A 17,664-nucleotide genomic window follows, 5' to 3' on the forward strand; every position below is an offset into this window, starting at 1 on the left:
CTTCTCTCTCTCCTGAAGAGCTCCTTCTCTTCTCTCCTGAAGAGCTCCTTCTCTTTTCTCTCCTGAAGAGCTCCTTCTCTTCTCTCTCCTGAAGAGCTCTTCTCTTCTCTCTCTCCTGAAGAGCTCCTTCTCTTCTCTCTCCTGAAGAGCTCCTTCTCTTCTCTCTCCTGAAGAGCTCCTTCTCTTCTCTCTCCTGAAGAGCTCCTTCTCTTCTCTCTCCTGAAGAGCTCCTTCTCTTCTCTCTCTCCTGAAGAGCTCCTTCTCTTCTCTCTCCTGAAGAGCTCCTTCTCTTTTCTCTCTCCTGAAGAGCTCCTTCTCTTCTCTCTCTCCTGAAGAGCTCCTTCTCTTCTCTCCTGAAGAGCTCCTTCTCTTTTCTCTCCTGAAGAGCTCCTTCTCTTCTCTCTCCTGAAGAGCTCTTCTCTTCTCTCTCTCCTGAAGAGCTCCTTCTCTTCTCTCTCCTGAAGAGCTCCTTCTCTTCTCTCTCCTGAAGAGCTCCTTCTCTTCTCTCTCCTGAAGAGCTCCTTCTCTTCTCTCTCCTGAAGAGCTCCTTCTCTTCTCTCTCTCCTGAAGAGCTCCTTCTCTTCTCTCTCCTGAAGAGCTCCTTCTCTTTTCTCTCCTGAAGAGCTCCTTCTCTTTTCTCTCTCCTGAAGAGCTCCTTCTCTTAACTCTCTCCTGAAGAGCTCCTTCTCTTCTCTCTCTCCTGAAGAGCTCCTTCTCTCTTCTCTCTCCTGAAGAGCTCCTTCCTTTTTCTCTCTCCTGAAGAGCTCCTTCTCTTCTCTCTCTCCTGAAGAGCTCCTTCTCTTTTCTCTCTCCTGAAGAGCTCTTCCTTTTTCTCCCTCCTGAAGAGCTCCTTCCTTTTTCTCTCTCCTGAAGAGCTCCTTCTCTTCTCTCTCTCCTGAAGAGCTCCTTCCTTTTTCTCTCTCCTGAAGAGCTCCTTCTCTTCTCTCTCTCCTGAAGAGCTCCTTCTCTTCTCTCTCTCCTGAAGAGCTCCTTCTCTTTTCTCTCTCCTGAAGAGCTCCTTCTCTTTTCTCTCCTGAAGAGCTCTTTCTCTTCTCTCTCCTGAAGAGCTCCTTCTCTTCTCTCTCTCCTGAAGAGCTCCTTCTCTTCTCTCTCCTGAAGAGCTCCTTCTCTTCTCTCTCTCCTGAAGAGCTCCTTCTCTTCTCTCTCTCCTGAAGAGCTCCTTCTCTTCTCTCCTGAAGAGCTCTTTCTCTTTTCTCTCTCCTGAAGAGCTCTTTCTCTTTTTCTCTCTCCTGAAGAGCTCCTTCTCTTCTCTCTCCTGAAGAGCTCCTTCTCTTCTCTCTCTCCTGAAGAGCTCCTTCTCTTCTCTCTCTCCTGAAGAGCTCCTTCTCTTTTCTCTCTCCTGAAGAGCTCCTTCTCTTTTCTCTCTCCTGAAGAGCTCTTTCTCTTCTCTCTCTCCTGAAGAGCTACTTCTCTTCTCTCTCTCCTGAAGAGCTCCTTCTCTTCTCTCTCTCCTGAAGAGCTCCTTCTCTTCTCTCTCTCCTGAAGAGCTCCTTCTCTTCTCTCTCTCCTGAAGAGCTCCTTCTCTTCTCTCTCCTGAAGAGCTCTTTCTCTTCTCTCTCTCCTGAAGAACTCCTTCTCTTCTCTCTCCTGAAGAGCTCCTTCTCTTCTCTCTCTCCTGAAGAGCTCTTTCTCTTCTCTCTCTCCTGAAGAACTCCTTCTCTTCTCTCCTGAAGAGCTCATTCTCTCTCTCCTGAAGAGCTCCTTCTCTTCTCTCTCTCCTGAAGAGCTCCTTCTCTTCTCTCTCTCCTGAAGAGCTCCTTCTCTTCTCTCTCTCCTGAAGAGCTCTTTCTCTTCTCTCTCTCCTGAAGAACTCCTTCTCTTCTCTCCTGAAGAGCTCATTCTCTCTCTCCTGAAGAGCTCCTTCTCTTCTCTCTCTCCTGAAGAGCTCCTTCTCTTCTCTCTCTCCTGAAGAGCTCCTTCTCTTCTCTCTCCTGAAGAGCTCTTTCTCTTCTCTCTCCTGAAGAGCTCCTTCTCTTCTCTCTCTTTCTTCCCTCTAACTATTATTTTCTCCTCCCCTCTCTTAATATATCATGATATGTAATATAATGTATAGTAAAATAACAATATTATAATATATAATATATCAATTCCATATTTTCTCCCTCTCATCTCTTGTACCACATTCAGTCTAAGCAGTCTCCTCTGTCCCTCCCCCTCCAGTCTCCAGCATGCAGTCTAATGACATCCCTATACATTTGTAGTGCACTACTTTGGATGGGTTCTGAACAAAAGTAGTGTACTACATAGGGAATAGGGTACTATTTGGGGTGCAGTTTTAGTTTATTCCGCTGATTGAAGTGTGTAACGCCTCATCCCAGACAGTAGTAGTGGATAATTGTCTGGAGCGGAGCAGGGTCTGATTAAGACTGTCTGGCTGTGCTGAGGCTTACTATACTGAATAGAACGGGAGGAGGCTGATATCTCTAAATCACTGATGTACCGATCCCAGGGGAGGGAGAGAGTGTGTGTGACTGGAACAGGGTGACTGTGTGTGACTGGAACAGGGTGACTGTGTGTGACTAGAACAGGGGGACTGTGTGTGACTGGAACAGGGTGACTGTGTGTGACTGGAACAGGGTGACTGTGTGTGACTGGAACAGGGGGACTGTGTGTGACTGGAACAGGGTGACTGTGTGTGACTGGAACAGGGGGAATGTGTGTGACTGGAACAGGGTGACTGTGTGTGACTGGAACAGGGTGACTGTGTGTGACTGGAACAGGGGGACTGTGTGTGACTGGAACAGGGGGAATGTGTGTGACTGGAACAGGGGGAATGTGTGTGACTGGAACAGGGGGACTGTGTGTGACTGGAACAGGGTGACTGTGTGTGACTGGAACAGGGGGAATGTGTGTGACTGGAACAGGGGGACTGTGTGTGACTGGAACAGGGTGACTGTGTGTGACTGGAACAGGGTGACTGTGTGTGACTGGAACAGGGGGAATGTGTGTGACTGGAACAGGGTGACTGTGTGTGACTGGAACAGGGTGACTGTGTGTGACTGGAACAGGGTGACTGTGTGTGACTGGAACAGGGTGACTGTGTGTGACTGGAACAGGGGGAATGTGTGTGACTGGAACAGGGTGACTGTGTGTGACTGGAACAGGGGGAATGTGTGTGACTGGAACAGGGTGACTGTGTGTGACTGGAACAGGGTGACTGTGTGTGACTGGAACAGGGGGACTGTGTGTGACTGGAACAGGGTGACTGTGTGTGACTGGAACAGGGTGACTGTGTGTGACTGGAACAGGGTGACTGTGTGTGACTGGAACAGGGTGACTGTGTGTGACTGGAACAGGGTTACTGTGTGTGACTGGAACAGGGTGACTGTGTGTGACTGGAACAGGGTGACTGTGTGTGACTGGAACAGGGTGACTGTGTGTGACTGGAACAGGGTGACTGTGTGTGACTGGAACAGGGGGAATGTGTGTGACTGGAACAGGGTGACTGTGTGTGACTGGAACAGGGTGACTGTGTGTGACTGGAACAGGGGGACTGTGTGTGACTGGAACAGGGTGACTGTGTGTGACTGGAACAGGGTGACTGTGTGTGACTGGAACAGGGTGACTGTGTGTGACTGGAACAGGGTGACTGTGTGTGACTGGAACAGGGTGACTGTGTGTGACTGGAACAGGGTGACTGTGTGTGACTGGAACAGGGTGACTGTGTGTGACTGGAACAGGGGGACTGTGTGTGACTGGAACAGGGTGACTGTGTGTGACTGGAACAGGGTGACTGTGTGTGACGGAGACAGAGCGAGGGAAATGAAGGAGGGAAGATGACGGTTGGGCACACACACATTTTCACATCTTTTCTCTCTCTCTCTGGGGGGGCTTGTGTGTGTGTGAGGTGGGTACTAAAAGGGTTGTTGCCCAACCTCATTCAACCCCATCCAGTCACCCCAAACTACACCCCTCTCCTCTCTCTCTCTTGTCCCCTTTATCTTCATCTCCTCTCTCTCTTCTAGGTGGTGTGTCCGTCTGTCCTGTGGATGAGTAATGATGTTGTCATCTCCATGATTTTCCATTCATCAACGTCAGGACAGAGAAAGAGAGAGAGAGAGGGGGTATACTGTATAGAGACAGAGGGAGAGAGAGAGGGGTATACTGTATAGAGACAGAGAGAGAGAGGGGGTATATTGTATAGAGACAGAGAGGAGGGGAAAGTGAATATACTGTATAGAGACAGAGAGGAGGGGAAAGTGAATATATTGTATAGAGACAGAGAGGAGGGGAAAGTGAATATACTGTATAGAGACAGAGAGAGAGAGGGGGTATACTGTATAGAGACAGAGAGAGAGAGAGAGGGGGTATACTGTATAGAGACAGAGAGAGAGAGAGAGGGGGTATACTGTATAGAGACAGAGAGAGAGGGGGTATACTGTATAGAGACAGAGAGAGAGAGGGGGTATACTGTATAGAGACAGAGAGAGAGAGGGGTATACTGTATAGAGACAGAGAGAGAGAGAGAGGGGGGGTATACTGTATAGAGACAGAGAGAGAGAGAGAGAGGGGGTATACTGTATAGAGACAGAGAGAGAGAGGGGGTATACTGTATAGAGACAGAGAGAGAGAGAGAGGGGGTATACTGTATAGAGACAGAGAGAGAGAGGGGTATACTGTATAGAGACAGAGAGAGAGAGGGGGTATACTGTATAGAGACAGAGAGAGAGGGGTATACTGTATAGAGACAGAGAGAGAGGGGGTATACTGTATAGAGACAGAGAGAGAGAGAGAGGGGGTATACTGTATAGAGACAGAGAGAGAGAGGGGTATACTGTATAGAGACAGAGAGAGAGGGGGTATACTGTATAGAGACAGAGAGAGAGAGGGGGTATACTGTATAGAGACAGAGAGAGAGAGGGAGAGAGAGAGAGAGGGGGTATACTGTATAGAGACAGAGAGAGAGAGAGAGGGGGTATACTGTATAGAGACAGAGAGAGAGAGGGGTATACTGTATAGAGACAGAGGGAGAGAGGGGGTATATTGTATAGAGACAGAGAGAGAGAGGGGGTATACTGTATAGAGACAGAGAGAGAGAGGGGGTATACTGTATAGAGACAGAGAGAGAGAGGGGGTATACTGTATAGAGACAGAGAGAGAGAGGGGGTATACTGTATAGAGACAGAGAGAGAGAGAGAGGGGGTATACTGTATAGAGACAGAGGGAGAGAGAGAGAGGGGGTATACTGTATAGAGACAGAGAGAGAGAGGGGGTATATTGTATAGAGACAGAGAGAGAGAGAGAGAGGGTATACTGTATAGAGACAGAGAGAGAGAGGGGGTATATTGTATAGAGACAGAGAGAGAGAGGGGGTATACTGTATAGAGACAGAGAGAGAGGGGGTATACTGTATAGAGACAGAGAGAGAGAGAGGGGGTATACTGTATAGAGACAGAGAGAGAGAGGGGTATACTGTATAGAGACAGAGAGAGAGAGGGGGTATACTGTATAGAGACAGAGAGAGAGAGGGGGTATACTGTATAGAGACAGAGAGAGAGAGAGGGTATACTGTATAGAGACAGAGAGAGAGAGGGGTATACTGTATAGAGACAGAGGGAGAGAGAGAGAGGGGGTATACTGTATAGAGACAGAGGGAGAGAGAGAGAGGGGGTATACTGTATAGAGACACAGAGAGAGAGAGGGGGTATACTGTATAGAGACAGAGGGAGAGAGAGAGAGGGGGTATACTGTATAGAGACAGAGGGAGAGAGAGAGAGGGGGTATACTGTATAGAGACAGAGAGAGAGAGAGAGAGGGGGTATACTGTATAGAGACAGAGGGAGAGAGAGAGAGGGGGTATACTGTATAGAGACAGAGGGAGAGAGAGAGAGGGGGTATACTGTATAGAGACACAGAGAGAGAGAGAGAGGGGGTATACTGTATAGAGACAGAGAGAGAGAGAGGGGGTATACTGTATAGAGACAGAGAGAGAGGGGGGTATACTGTATAGAGACAGAGGGAGAGAGGGGGTATACTGTATAGAGACAGAGAGAGAGAGGGGGTATACTGTATAGAGACAGAGAGAGAGAGGGGTATACTGTATAGAGACAGAGAGAGAGAGAGAGAGGGGGTATATTGTATAGAGACAGAGAGAGAGAGGGGGTATACTGTATAGAGACAGAGAGAGAGAGGGGGTATACTGTATAGAGAGAGAGAGAGAGAGAGGGTATACTGTATAGAGACAGAGAGAGAGAGGGGGTATACTGTATAGAGACAGAGAGAGAGAGAGAGGGTATACTGTATAGAGACAGAGAGAGAGAGAGGGGGTATACTGTATAGAGACAGAGAGAGAGGGGGTATACTGTATAGAGACAGAGAGAGAGAGAGAGAGGGGGTATACTGTATAGAGACAGAGAGAGAGGGGGTATACTGTATAGAGACAGAGAGAGAGAGAGAGAGGGGGTATACTGTATAGAGACAGAGAGACAGAGAGAGAGGGGGTATACTGTATAGAGACAGAGAGAGAGAGAGAGAGGGGGTATACTGTATAGAGACAGAGAGACAGAGAGAGAGGGGGTATACTGTATAGAGACAGAGAGAGAGGGGGTATACTGTATAGAGACAGAGAGAGAGAGAGAGGGGGTATACTGTATAGAGACACAGAGAGAGAGAGAGAGGGGGTATACTGTATAGAGACAGAGAGAGAGAGAGGGGGTATACTGTATAGAGACAGAGAGAGAGGGGGTATACTGTATAGAGACAGAGGGAGAGAGAGAGAGGGGGTATACTGTATAGAGACAGAGAGAGAGAGGGGGTATACTGTATAGAGACAGAGAGAGAGGGGGGGTATACTGTATAGAGACAGAGGGAGAGAGAGAGAGGGGGTATACTGTATAGAGACAGAGAGAGAGAGAGGGGGTATACTGTATAGAGACAGAGAGAGAGAGGGGGTATACTGTATAGAGACAGAGAAAGAGAGAGAGGGGGTATACTGTATAGAGACAGAGAGAGAGAGAGAGGGGGGGTATACTGTATAGAGACAGAGAGAGAGAGGGGGTATACTGTATAGAGACAGAGGGAGAGAGGGGGTATACTGTATAGAGACAGAGAGAGAGAGGGGGTATACTGTATAGAGACAGAGAGAGAGAGAGGGGGTATACTGTATAGAGACAGAGAGAGAGGGGGTATACTGTATAGAGACAGAGAGAGAGAGAGAGAGGGGGTATACTGTATAGAGACAGAGAGAGAGGGGTATACTGTATAGAGACAGAGAGAGAGAGAGAGGGGGGTATACTGTATAGAGACAGAGAGAGAGAGGGGGTATACTGTATAGAGACAGAGAGAGAGAGGGGGTATACTGTATAGAGACAGAGAGAGAGAGGGGTATACTGTATAGAGACAGAGAGAGAGAGAGAGGGGGGGGGGTATACTGTATAGAGACAGAGAGAGAGAGAGAGAGAGGGGGTATACTGTATAGAGACAGAGAGAGAGAGGGGGTATACTGTATAGAGACAGAGAGAGAGAGAGAGAGGGGGTATACTGTATAGAGACAGAGAGAGAGAGGGGAGTATACTGTATAGAGACAGAGAGAGAGAGGGGGTATACTGTATAGAGACAGAGAGAGAGGGGGTATACTGTATAGAGACAGAGAGAGAGAGGGGTATACTGTATAGAGACAGAGGGAGAGAGAGAGAGGGGGTATACTGTATAGAGACAGAGGGAGAGAGAGAGAGGGGTATACTGTATAGAGACAGAGAGAGAGAGAGAGGGGGTATACTGTATAGAGACAGAGGGAGAGAGAGAGGGGGTATACTGTATAGAGACAGAGAGAGAGAGGGGGTATACTGTATAGAGACAGAGAGAGAGAGAGAGGGGGTATACTGTATAGAGACAGAGAGAGAGGGGTATACTGTATAGAGACAGAGAGAGAGAGGGGGTATACTGTATAGAGAGAGAGGGGGTATACTGTATAGAGACAGAGAGAGAGAGAGAGAGGGGGTATACTGTATAGAGACAGAGAGAGAGAGGGGGTATACTGTATAGAGACAGAGAAAGAGAGAGAGGGGGTATACTGTATAGAGACAGAGAGAGAGAGGGGGTACACTGTATAGAGACAGAGAAAGAGAGAGAGAGAGGGGGTATATTGTATAGAGACAGAGAGGAGGGGAAAGTGAATATACTGTATAGAGACAGAGAAAGAGAGAGAGGGGGTATACTGTATAGAGACAGAGAGAGAGAGGGGGTATACTGTATAGAGACAGAGAGAGAGAGGGGGTATACTGTATAGAGACAGAGAGAGAGAGGGGGTATACTGTATAGAGACAGAGAGGGGGGGTATACTGTATAGAGACAGAGAGAGAGAGGGGGTATACTGTATAGAGACAGAGAGAGAGAGGGGGTATACTGTATAGAGACAGAGAGAGAGAGAGGGGGTATACTGTATAGAGACAGAGAGAGAGAGGGGTATACTGTATAGAGACAGAGGGAGAGAGGGGGTATATTGTATAGAGACAGAGAGAGAGAGGGGGTATACTGTATAGAGACAGAGAGAGAGAGAGAGAGAGGGGGTATACTGTATAGAGACAGAGAGAGAGAGAGAGAGAGGGGGTATACTGTATAGAGACAGAGAGAGAGAGGGGGTATACTGTATAGAGACAGAGAGAGAGAGAGAGAGAGGGGGTATACTGTATAGAGACAGAGAGAGAGAGGGGGTATACTGTATAGAGACAGAGAGAGAGAGGGGGTATACTGTATAGAGACAGAGAGAGAGAGGGGTATACTGTATAGAGACAGAGAGAGAGAGGGGGTATACTGTATAGAGACAGAGAGAGAGAGGGGGGTATACTGTATAGAGACAGAGAGAGAGAGAGAGGGGGTATACTGTATAGAGACAGAGAGAGAGAGAGAGGGGGTTTACTGTATAGAGACAGAGAGAGAGAGGGGGTATACTGTATAGAGACAGAGAGAGAGAGGGGGTATACTGTATAGAGACAGAGAGAGAGAGAGAGGGGGTATACTGTATAGAGACAGAGAGAGAGAGGGGGTATACTGTATAGAGACAGAGAGAGAGAGGGGGTATACTGTATAGAGACAGAGAGAGAGAGGGGGTATACTGTATAGAGACAGAGAGAGAGAGGGGGTATACTGTATAGAGACAGAGAGAGAGAGAGGGGGTATACTGTATAGAGACAGAGAGAGAGAGAGAGAGGGGGTATACTGTATAGAGACAGAGAGAGAGGGGGTATACTGTATAGAGACAGAGAGAGAGAGGGGGTATACTGTATAGAGACAGAGAGAGAGAGAGGGGGTATACTGTATAGAGACAGAGAGAGAGAGGGGGTATACTGTATAGAGACAGAGAGAGAGAGGGGGTATACTGTATAGAGACAGAGAGAGAGAGGGGGTATACTGTATAGAGACAGAGAGAGAGAGGGGGTATACTGTATAGAGACAGAGAGAGAGAGAGGGGGTATACTGTATAGAGACAGAGAGAGAGAGAGAGAGGGGGTATACTGTATAGAGACAGAGAGAGAGAGGGGGTACACTGTATAGAGACAGAGAAAGAGAGAGAGGGGGTATACTGTATAGAGACAGAGAGAGAGAGAGGGGGTATACTGTATAGAGACAGAGAGAGAGAGGGGGTATACTGTATAGAGACAGAGAGAGAGAGAGGGGGTATACTGTATAGAGACAGAGAGAGAGAGGGGGTATACTGTATAGAGACAGAGAGAGAGAGAGGGGGTATACTGTATAGAGACAGAGAGAGAGAGGGGGTATACTGTATAGAGAGAGAGAGAGAGAGAGGGGGTATACTGTATAGAGACAGAGAGAGAGAGGGGTATACTGTATAGAGACAGAGAAAGAGAGAGAGGGGGTATACTGTATAGAGACAGAGAGAGAGGGGGTATACTGTATAGAGACAGAGAGAGAGAGGGGGTATACTGTATAGAGACAGAGAGAGAGAGAGAGGGGGTATACTGTATAGAGACAGAGAGAGAGAGGGGTATACTGTATAGAGACAGAGGGAGAGAGGGGGTATACTGTATAGAGACAGAGAGAGAGAGGGGGTATACTGTATAGAGACAGAGAGAGAGAGAGAGAGGGGGTATACTGTATAGAGACAGAGAGAGAGAGAGAGAGGGGGTATACTGTATAGAGACAGAGAGAGAGGGGGTATACTGTATAGAGACAGAGAGAGAGAGAGAGAGGGGGTATACTGTATAGAGACAGAGAGAGAGAGGGGGTATACTGTATAGAGACAGAGAGAGAGAGGGGGTATACTGTATAGAGACAGAGAGAGAGAGGGGTATACTGTATAGAGACAGAGAGAGAGAGGGGGTATACTGTATAGAGACAGAGAGAGAGAGGGGGTATACTGTATAGAGACAGAGAGAGAGAGAGAGGGGGTATACTGTATAGAGACAGAGAGAGAGAGGGGGTTTACTGTATAGAGACAGAGAGAGAGAGGGGGTATACTGTATAGAGACAGAGAGAGAGAGGGGGTATACTGTATAGAGACAGAGAGAGAGAGAGAGGGGGTATACTGTATAGAGACAGAGAGAGAGAGGGGGTATACTGTATAGAGACAGAGAGAGAGAGGGGGTATACTGTATAGAGACAGAGAGAGAGAGAGGGGGTATACTGTATAGAGACAGAGAGAGAGAGGGGGTATACTGTATAGAGACAGAGAGAGAGAGAGAGGGGGGGTATACTGTATAGAGACAGAGAGAGAGAGAGAGGGGGTATACTGTATAGAGACAGAGAGAGAGGGGGTATACTGTATAGAGACAGAGAGAGAGAGAGGGGTATACTGTATAGAGACAGAGAGAGAGAGAGGGGTATACTGTATAGAGACAGAGAGAGAGAGGGGGTATACTGTATAGAGACAGAGAGAGAGAGGGGGTATACTGTATAGAGACAGAGAGAGAGAGAGGGGGTATACTGTATACTGTATAGAGACAGAGAGAGAGAGAGGGGGTATACTGTATAGAGACAGAGAGAGAGAGAGGGGTATAGATACTGTATAGAGACAGAGAGAGAGAGAGAGAGGGGGTATACTGTATAGAGACAGAGAGAGAGAGGGGGTATACTGTATAGAGACAGAGAAAGAGAGAGAGAGGGTATACTGTATAGAGACAGAGAGAGAGAGAGGGGGTATACTGTATAGAGACAGAGAGAGAGGGGGTATACTGTATAGAGACAGAGAGAGAGAGGGGGTATACTGTATAGAGACAGAGAGAGAGAGGGGGTATACTGTATAGAGACAGAGAGAGAGAGAGAGGGGGTATACTGTATAGAGACAGAGAGAGAGAGAGGGGGTATACTGTATAGAGACAGAGAGAGAGAGAGAGAGGGGGTATACTGTATAGAGACAGAGAGAGAGAGGGGGTACACTGTATAGAGACAGAGAAAGAGAGAGAGGGGGTATACTGTATAGAGACAGAGAGAGAGAGGGGGTATACTGTATAGAGACAGAGAGAGAGAGGGGGTATACTGTATAGAGACAGAGAGGAGGGGAAAGTGAATATACTGTATAGAGACAGAGAGAGAGAGGGGGTACACTGTATAGAGACAGAGAGAGAGAGGGGGTATACTGTATAGAGACAGAGAGGAGGGGAAAGTGAATATACAGTATAGAGACAGAGAAAGAGAGAGAGGGGGTATACTGTATAGAGACAGAGAGAGAGAGAGAGAGGGGGTATACTGTATAGAGAGAGAGAGAGAGGGGGTATACTGTATAGAGACAGAGAGAGAGAGAGAGAGGGGGTATATTGTATAGAGACAGAGAGGAGGGGAAAGTGAATATACTGTATAGAGACAGAGAAAGAGAGAGAGGGGGTATACTGTATAGAGACAGAGAGAGAGAGAGAGGGGGTATACTGTATAGAGACAGAGAGAGAGAGGGGGTATACTGTATAGAGACAGAGAGAGAGGGGGGGTATACTGTATAGAGACAGAGAAAGAGAGAGAGAGGGGGTATACTGTATAGAGACAGAGAGAGAGAGAGAGAGGGGGTATACTGTATAGAGACAGAGAGAGAGAGGGGGTATACTGTATAGAGACAGAGAGAGAGGGGGTATACTGTATAGAGACAGAGAAAGAGAGAGAGGGGGTATACTGTATAGAGACAGAGAGAGAGAGAGAGGGGGTATACTGTATAGAGACAGAGAGAGAGAGAGGGGGTATACTGTATAGAGACAGAGAGAGAGGGGGTATACTGTATAGAGACAGAGAGAGAGAGGGGGTATACTGTATAGAGACAGAGAGAGAGAGGGGGTATACTGTATAGAGACAGAGAGAGAGAGGGGGTATACTGTATAGAGACAGAGAGAGAGAGGGGGTATACTGTATAGAGACAGAGAGAGAGGGGGTATACTGTATAGAGACAGAGAAAGAGAGAGAGGGGGTATACTGTATAGAGACAGAGAGAGAGAGAGAGGGGGTATACTGTATAGAGACAGAGAGAGAGAGGGGGTATACTGTATAGAGACAGAGAGAGAGAGGGGCTATACTGTATAGAGACAGAGAGAGAGAGGGGGTATACTGTATAGAGACAGAGAGAGAGAGGGGGTATACTGTATAGAGACAGAGAGAGAGAGGGGGTATACTGTATAGAGACAGAGAGAGAGGGGGTATACTGTATAGAGACAGAGAGAGAGAGGGGGTATACTGTATAGAGACAGAGAGAGAGGGGGTATACTGTATAGAGACAGAGAGAGAGAGAGGGGGTATACTGTATAGAGACAGAGAGAGAGAGGGGGTATACTGTATAGAGACAGAGAGAGAGAGGGGGTATACTGTATAGAGACAGAGAGAGAGGGGGTATACTGTATAGAGACAGAGAGAGAGAGGGGGTATACTGTATAGAGACAGAGAGAGAGAGGGGTATACTGTATAGAGACAGAGAGAGAGAGAGAGAGAGGGGGGGGTATACTGTATAGAGACAGAGAGAGAGAGAGAGAGGGGGTATACTGTATAGAGACAGAGAGAGAGAGGGGGTATACTGTATAGAGACAGAGAGAGAGAGAGGGGGTATACTGTATAGAGACAGAGAAAGAGAGAGAGGGGGTATACTGTATAGAGACAGAGAGAGAGAGGGGGTATACTGTATAGAGACAGAGAGAGAGAGAGAGGGGGTATACTGTATAGAGACAGAGAGAGGGGGTATACTGTATAGAGACAGAGAGAGAGAGAGAGGGGGTATACTGTATAGAGACAGAGAGAGGGGGTATACTGTATAGAGACAGAGAGAGAGAGAGAGGGGGTATACTGTATAGAGACAGAGAGAGAGAGGGGGTATACTGTATAGAGACAGAGAGAGAGAGGGGGTATACTGTATAGAGACAGAGAAAGAGAGAGAGGGGGTATACTGTATAGAGACAGAGAGAGAGGGGGTATACTGTATAGAGACAGAGAGAGAGAGAGAGGGGGTATACTGTATAGAGACAGAGAGAGAGGGGGTATACTGTATAGAGACAGAGAGAGAGAGAGAGGGGGTATACTGTATAGAGACAGAGAGAGAGGGGGTATACTGTATAGAGACAGAGAGAGAGAGAGGGGGTATACTGTATAGAGACAGAGAGAGAGAGGGGGTATACTGTATAGAGACAGAGAGAGAGAGGGGGTATACTGTATAGAGACAGAGAAAGAGAGAGAGGGGGTATACTGTATAGAGACAGAGAAAGAGAGAGAGGGGGTATACTGTATAGAGACAGAGAGAGAGAGAGAGGGGTATACTGTATAGAGACAGAGAGAGAGGGGGTATACTGTATAGAGACAGAGAGAGAGAGGGGTATACTGTATAGAGACAGAGAAAGAGAGAGAGGGGGTATACTGTATAGAGACAGAGAGAGAGAGGGGGTATACTGTATAGAGACAGAGAGAGAGAGAGAGAGGGGGTATACTGTATAGAGACAGAGAGAGAGAGGGGGTATACTGTATAGAGACAGAGAGAGAGAGAGGGGGGTATACTGTATAGAGACAGAGAGAGAGAGGGGGTATACTGTATAGAGACAGAGAGAGAGAGGGGGTATACTGTATAGAGACAGAGAGAGAGAGGGGGTATACTGTATAGAGACAGAGAGAGAGAGGGGGTATACTGTATAGAGACAGAGAGAGAGAGGGGGTATACTGTATAGAGACAGAGAGGAGGGGAAAGTGAATATACTGTATAGAGACAGAGAGAGAGGGGGTATATTGTATAGAGACAGAGAGAGAGAGGGGGTATACTGTATAGAGACAGAGAGAGAGGGGGTATACTGTATAGAGACAGAGAGAGAGAGGGGGTATACTGTATAGAGACAGAGAGAGAGAGGGGGTATACTGTATAGAGACAGAGAGAGAGAGGGGGTATACTGTATAGAGACAGAGAGGAGGGGAAAGTGAATATACTGTATAGAGAGGAAGAGGAAGGGAAAGAGAGAGAGAGAAATACATGCAAATACAGAGAGAGAAACAGGAAGTGAACAAGAGGCGGAAACAAAAAGGCAGCGAGAAAGAGAACGATCGGTAGAGAAGGAGCATCAGTGTGGTTTCTCTCTGTCCCTCCAGGAGGACAGCGAATACGATTCATGATTATTATCACCTTCAGACTGAATTAAGGCAGCGAGAAAGAGAACGATCGGTAGAGAAGGAGCAACAGTGTGGTTTCTCTCTGTCCCTCCAGGAGGACAGCGAATACGATTCATGATTATTATCACCTTCAGACTGACTTCTGGCAGCGCTGGTCTCTAGCAGATGTAGTTTAAAAGATGTACATGACTTCTCACTCAGAGTGCCAGTATTTCCTTCCGGGGGGAAAAGCACGACCGTGTAGCCTAAGCATTTGTATGTGTGCATCATCAACCTCAACACATTCATTCTTTACAGAGTAGTTGAACATGGAACAAAATGAACGCATTGCATTGAATCTCTGGTAGTTCAGTTGGTCGTGTGTTTCTTGGTTTCCAGAAGAAAGTGTTGGTGTAATGCGTGCCTTCAATGACCAAAGGGTTCCTACAAGACTCACACAACACGACAGAACCAGAGAGGACAGGGGTCCTCGCGTGGCTCAGTCGGTAGAGTGGCACGTGCAACGCCAGGGTTGTTACTAGAATGTATCCAGTCACTACTGTCAGTCTCTCTGGATAAGAGTCTGTTAAATGACTCCCTACTGTCAGTCTCTCTGGATAAGAGTCTGTTAAATGACTCCCTACTGTCAGTCTCTCTGGATAAGAGAGTCTGCTAAATGACTCACTACTGTCAGTCTCTCTGGATAAGAGTCTGTTAAATGACTCCCTACTGTCAGTCTCTCTGGATAAGAGTCTGCTAAATGACTCCCTACTGTCAGTCTCTCTGGATAAGGGTCTGTTAAATGACTCCATACTGTAAGTCTCTCTGGATAAGAGAGTCTGTTAAATGACTCCCTACTGTAAGTCTCTCTGGATAAGAGAGTCTGTTAAATGACTCCCTACTGTCAGTCTCTCTGGATAAGAGTATGTTAAATGACTCTCTACTGTCAGTCTCTCTGGATAAGAGAGTCTGCTAAATGACTCCCTACTGTCAGTCTCTCTGGATAAGAGAGTCTGTTAAATGACTCACTACTGTAAGTCTCTCTGGATAAGAGTCTGTTAAATGACTCCCTACTGTCAGTCTCTCTGGATAAGAGAGTCTGTTAAATGACTCCCTACTGTCAGTCTCTCTGGATAAGAGTCTGCTAAATGACTCCCTACTGTCAGTCTCTCTGGATAAGAGAGTCTGTTAAATGACTCCCTACTGTCAGTCTCTCTGGATAAGAGAGTCTGTTAAATGACTCCCTACTGTCAGTCTCTCTGGATAAGAGTCTGTTAAATGACTCCCTACTGTCAGTCTCTCTGGATAAGAGTCTGCTAAATGACTCCCTACTGTCAGTCTCTCTGGATAAGGGTCTGTTAAATGACTCCATACTGTAAGTCTCTCTGGATAAGAGAGTCTGTTAAATGACTCCCTACTGTTAGTCTCTCTGGATAAGAGTCTGTTAAATGACTCCCTACTGTCAGTCTCTCTGGATAAGAGTCTGTTAAATGACTCCCTACTGTCAGTCTCTCTGGATAAGAGTCTGTTAAATGACTCCCTACTGTCAGTCTCTCTGGATAAGAGTCTGTTAAATGACTCCCTACTGTCAGTCTCTCTGGATAAGAGTCTGTTAAATGACTCCCTACTGTAAGTCTCTCTGGATAAGAGTCTGTTAAATGACTCCCTACTGTAAGTCTCTCTGGACAAGAGTCTGCTAAATGACTCCCTACTGTCAGTCTCTCTGGATAAGAGAGTCTGCTAAATGACTCCCTACTGTCAGTCTCTCTGGATAAGAGTCTGCTAAATGACTCCCTACTGTCAGTCTATCTGGATAAGAGAGTCTGTTAAATGACTCCCTACTGTCAGTCTATCTGGATAAGAGAGTCTGCTAAATGACTCCCTACTGTCAGTCTCTCTGGATAAGAGTCTGCTAAATGACTCCCTACTGTCAGTCTATCTGGATAAGAGAGTCTGTTAAATGACTCCCTACTGTCAGTCTATCTGGATAAGAGAGTCTGCTAAATGACTCCCTACTGTAAGTCTCTCTGGATAGAGTCTGTTAAATGACTCCCTACTGTAAGTCTCTCTGGATAAGAGAGTCTGTTAAATGACTCACTACTGTCAGTCTCTCTGGATAAGAGAGTCTGTTAAATGACTCCCTACTGTCAGTCTCTCTGGATAAGAGTCTGTTAAATGACTCCCTACTGTCAGTCTCTCTGGATAAGAGAGTCTGTTAAATGACTCCCTACTGTCAGTCTCTCTGGATAGAGTCTGTTAAATGACTCACTACTGTCAGTCTCTCTGGATAAGAGAGTCTGTTAAATGACTCCCTACTGTCAGTCTCTCTGGATAAGAGAGTCTGCTAAATGACCCACTACTGTCAGTCTCTCTGGATAAGAGTCTGCTAAATGACTCCCTACTGTCAGTCTCTCTGGATAAGAGTCTGCTAAATGACTCCCTACTGTAAGTCTCTCTGGATAAGAGTCTGTTAAATGACTCCCTACTGTCAGTCTCTCTGGATAAGAGTCTGCTAAATGACTCACATGTAAATGTTGTCCTCTCACACAGAAACCACCAGACTGAAGACATTATATTTCATATGATCAGCGAGAACATTCTCTCTTTATTCGTATATTTTTTTTTTTTTTTAGAAAAACAAGTGTTTTTGTTTTGTTTTTGTAATTGTCTTGTGTGTTAACATTTTCAGAATTCTGTACAGGATAAAAAGAAATAAATCACTGCTTTTAGGTACAGAGTCAAAATCTCAAACTAGAAAAAAAATAACTTCAAAATCAACAGTAGAAGAAGTTTCCAATAGAAATGAGCAGTAAGACATGGTCAGAAGTGCACTGGCTCTGGTGGGTGAAGAGTGGAAAACAATTACGGAAATAAAAATACTCCTCTATTTTTAATAAAAACAAAACAAACAGTCATTTCTTTACAGAGTAGAGACGGTAATTATCTGATGTAAAAACATATGTACAAATAGCCATTATGTAGTGGATGTACTTTCCCTTGTCGTACATCAGCACCGGTTCAAATGAACAACTCAAAGTGAACGTTTAAAAAGAAGACAAGGTTACAGTTAACGACAATAAAATCGAAAAATTACGTTTGACTTGGTCCCGGGAATAATGTCCGCACCACAAATACCACCCTATTCCCTATCGA

Source organism: Oncorhynchus masou, unplaced genomic scaffold (genome assembly GCF_036934945.1).
Source record: "Oncorhynchus masou masou isolate Uvic2021 unplaced genomic scaffold, UVic_Omas_1.1 unplaced_scaffold_624, whole genome shotgun sequence".
Taxonomy (NCBI): domain Eukaryota; kingdom Metazoa; phylum Chordata; class Actinopteri; order Salmoniformes; family Salmonidae; genus Oncorhynchus; species Oncorhynchus masou.